Genomic DNA, 4,106 nt, shown 5'->3' on the forward strand with positions numbered 1-4,106 from the left:
CCCTTGTCCTTAGTTACCAGCACCTCGGGTGGGCACTCTAAGGAGACTGCCGGTGACAAACCGGAGGAAGGTGGGGATGACGTCAAGTCATCATGGCCCTTACGGCCAGGGCTACACACGTGCTACAATGGTCGGTACAAAGGGTTGCCAAGCCGCGAGGTGGAGCTAATCCCATAAAACCGATCGTAGTCCGGATCGCAGTCTGCAACTCGACTGCGTGAAGTCGGAATCGCTAGTAATCGTGAATCAGAATGTCACGGTGAATACGTTCCCGGGCCTTGTACACACCGCCCGTCACACCATGGGAGTGGGTTGCTCCAGAAGTAGCTAGTCTAACCTTCGGGGGGACGGTTACCACGGAGTGATTCATGACTGGGGTGAAGTCGTAACAAGGTAGCCGTAGGGGAACCTGCGGCTGGATCACCTCCTTAATCGAAGACATCAGCTTCTTCATAAGCTCCCACACGAATTGCTTGATTCACTGTAGAAGACGATGCTGTAACGCGGCGACCCTGTTATAGGTCTGTAGCTCAGTTGGTTAGAGCGCACCCCTGATAAGGGTGAGGTCGGCAGTTCAAATCTGCCCAGACCTACCAATTTTGGTGCAGATGCTTACGGGGCCATAGCTCAGCTGGGAGAGCGCCTGCTTTGCACGCAGGAGGTCAGCGGTTCGATCCCGCTTGGCTCCACCATTACAGCTTGATCGTAGAGAGTTCAGAAATGAGCGCTTCAGGGTGATCCTGTCGAGTGCTGATTTCTGGTCTTTTGACCGGTAAGAAAATCGTTCTTTAAAAATTTGGATATGTGATAGAAGTGACTAACGACGTGTTTCACTGCACGTTGTTAATCAAGGCAAAATTTGTAGTTCTCAAGACGCAAATTTTCGGCGAATGTCGTCTTCACGATTGAGACAGTAACCAGATTGCTTGGGGTTATATGGTCAAGTGAAGAAGCGCATACGGTGGATGCCTTGGCAGTCAGAGGCGATGAAAGACGTGGTAGCCTGCGAAAAGCTTTGGGGAGTCGGCAAACAGACTGTGATCCAGAGATCTCTGAATGGGGGAACCCACCTAGGATAACCTAGGTATCTTGTACTGAATCCATAGGTGCAAGAGGCGAACCAGGGGAACTGAAACATCTAAGTACCCTGAGGAAAAGAAATCAACCGAGATTCCCTAAGTAGTGGCGAGCGAACGGGGACTAGCCCTTAAGTTGATTTGAGTGTAGTGGAAGGCTCTGGAAAGTGCCGCCGTAGTGGGTGATAGCCCCGTACACGAAACGCTCTTATCAATGAAATCGAGTAGGACGGGGCACGAGAAACCTTGTCTGAACATGGGGGGACCATCCTCCAAGGCTAAATACTACTGACTGACCGATAGTGAACCAGTACCGTGAGGGAAAGGCGAAAAGAACCCCGGAGAGGGGAGTGAAATAGAACCTGAAACCGTATGCGTACAAGCAGTGGGAGCCTACTTTGTTGGGTGACTGCGTACCTTTTGTATAATGGGTCAGCGACTTATATTCAGTGGCGAGCTTAACCGAATAGGGGAGGCGTAGCGAAAGCGAGTCTTAATAGGGCGCTTTAGTCGCTGGGTATAGACCCGAAACCGGGCGATCTATCCATGGGCAGGTTGAAGGTTAGGTAACACTGACTGGAGGACCGAACCGACTACCGTTGAAAAGTTAGCGGATGACCTGTGGATCGGAGTGAAAGGCTAATCAAGCTCGGAGATAGCTGGTTCTCCTCGAAAGCTATTTAGGTAGCGCCTCGTGTATCACTGCTGGGGGTAGAGCACTGTTTCGGCTAGGGGGTCATCCCGACTTACCAAACCGATGCAAACTCCGAATACCAGCAAGTGTCAGCACGGGAGACACACGGCGGGTGCTAACGTCCGTCGTGAAAAGGGAAACAACCCAGACCGTCAGCTAAGGTCCCAAAGTTATGGTTAAGTGGGAAACGATGTGGGAAGGCTTAGACAGCTAGGAGGTTGGCTTAGAAGCAGCCATCCTTTAAAGAAAGCGTAATAGCTCACTAGTCGAGTCGGCCTGCGCGGAAGATGTAACGGGGCTCAAACCATACACCGAAGCTACGGGTTCATCCTTTGGATGAGCGGTAGAGGAGCGTTCTGTAAGCCTGTGAAGGTGAGTTGAGAAGCTTGCTGGAGGTATCAGAAGTGCGAATGCTGACATGAGTAACGACAATGCGAGTGAAAAACTCGCACGCCGAAAGACCAAGGTTTCCTGCGCAACGTTAATCGACGCAGGGTTAGTCGGCCCCTAAGGCGAGGCAGAAATGCGTAGTCGATGGGAAACGGGTTAATATTCCCGTACTTCTAGTTACTGCGATGGAGGGACGGAGAAGGCTAGGCCAGCACGGCGTTGGTTGTCCGTGTTTAAGGTGGTAGGCTGGTTTCTTAGGTAAATCCGGGAGATCAAGGCCGAGAGCTGATGACGAGCGTTCTTTTAGAATGCGAAGTGGTTGATGCCATGCTTCCAGGAAAAGCTTCTAAGCTTCAGGTAACTAGGAACCGTACCCCAAACCGACACAGGTGGTTAGGTAGAGAATACCAAGGCGCTTGAGAGAACTCGGGTGAAGGAACTAGGCAAAATGGCACCGTAACTTCGGGAGAAGGTGCGCCGGTGAGGGTGAAGTATTTACTACGTAAGCCCATGCCGGTCGAAGATACCAGGCCGCTGCGACTGTTTATTAAAAACACAGCACTCTGCAAACACGAAAGTGGACGTATAGGGTGTGACGCCTGCCCGGTGCCGGAAGGTTAATTGATGGGGTTAGCGCAAGCGAAGCTCTTGATCGAAGCCCCGGTAAACGGCGGCCGTAACTATAACGGTCCTAAGGTAGCGAAATTCCTTGTCGGGTAAGTTCCGACCTGCACGAATGGCGTAACGATGGCGGCGCTGTCTCCACCCGAGACTCAGTGAAATTGAAATCGCTGTGAAGATGCAGTGTATCCGCGGCTAGACGGAAAGACCCCGTGAACCTTTACTATAGCTTTGCACTGGACTTTGAGCTTGCTTGTGTAGGATAGGTGGGAGGCTTTGAAGTGGGGACGCCAGTTCTCATGGAGCCATCCTTGAAATACCACCCTGGCAACCTTGAGGTTCTAACTCTGGCCCGTCATCCGGGTCGAGGACAGTGTATGGTGGGTAGTTTGACTGGGGCGGTCTCCTCCCAAAGAGTAACGGAGGAGTACGAAGGTGCGCTCAGACCGGTCGGAAATCGGTCGTAGAGTATAAAGGCAAAAGCGCGCTTGACTGCGAGACAGACACGTCGAGCAGGTACGAAAGTAGGTCTTAGTGATCCGGTGGTTCTGTATGGAAGGGCCATCGCTCAACGGATAAAAGGTACTCCGGGGATAACAGGCTGATACCGCCCAAGAGTTCATATCGACGGCGGTGTTTGGCACCTCGATGTCGGCTCATCACATCCTGGGGCTGAAGCCGGTCCCAAGGGTATGGCTGTTCGCCATTTAAAGTGGTACGCGAGCTGGGTTTAGAACGTCGTGAGACAGTTCGGTCCCTATCTGCCGTGGACGTTTGAGATTTGAGAGGGGCTGACCTTAGTACGAGAGGACCGGGTTGGACGAACCTCTGGTGTTCCGGTTGTCACGCCAGTGGCATTGCCGGGTAGCTATGTTCGGAAAAGATAACCGCTGAAAGCATCTAAGCGGGAAACTTGCCTCAAGATGAGATCTCACTGGAGCCTTGAGCTCCCTGAAGGGCCGTCGAAGACTACGACGTTGATAGGTGGGGTGTGTAAGCGCTGTGAGGCGTTGAGCTAACCCATACTAATTGCCCGTGAGGCTTGACCATATAACACCCAAACAATCTGCCCTCACAGCAGAGGGTGTCGATGGTGAAGTCGACAGAAAGCCGAAAATTTGCGAGCGCTACAAGCCTCTATCACGTATCCAAGGGATAGCGCCTAACCGCGACATCCCAACCGAATTGCTTGACGACCATAGAGCGTTGGAACCACCTGATCCCATCCCGAACTCAGAAGTGAAACGACGCATCGCCGATGGTAGTGTGGTGCTTCACCATGTGAGAGTAGGTCATCGTCAAGCTCCTATACGAAACCCCAGATC

General features: G+C 52.3%; 2 non-coding genes and 1 pseudogene across 2 annotated transcripts; all 3 read left to right on the forward strand.

The window, feature by feature from the left end:
• The first annotated feature begins 519 nt into the window (after positions 1-519).
• TRNAI-GAU lies at positions 520-593 on the forward strand. Its single transcript has one exon. It is a non-coding gene; the product is annotated as a tRNA-Ile (tRNA).
• Positions 594-616: 23 nt separating this feature from the next.
• Positions 617-689, forward strand: TRNAA-UGC. Its single transcript has one exon. It is a non-coding gene; the product is annotated as a tRNA-Ala (tRNA).
• Positions 690-3,969: 3,280 nt separating this feature from the next.
• On the forward strand, positions 3,970-4,085 carry LOC120859652 (annotated as a pseudogene).
• Positions 4,086-4,106: the final 21 nt, after the last annotated feature.

This window comes from Oryx dammah, unplaced genomic scaffold, assembly GCF_014754425.2.
Source record: "Oryx dammah isolate SB20612 unplaced genomic scaffold, SCBI_Odam_1.1 HiC_scaffold_2097, whole genome shotgun sequence".
Classification (NCBI taxonomy): domain Eukaryota; kingdom Metazoa; phylum Chordata; class Mammalia; order Artiodactyla; family Bovidae; genus Oryx; species Oryx dammah.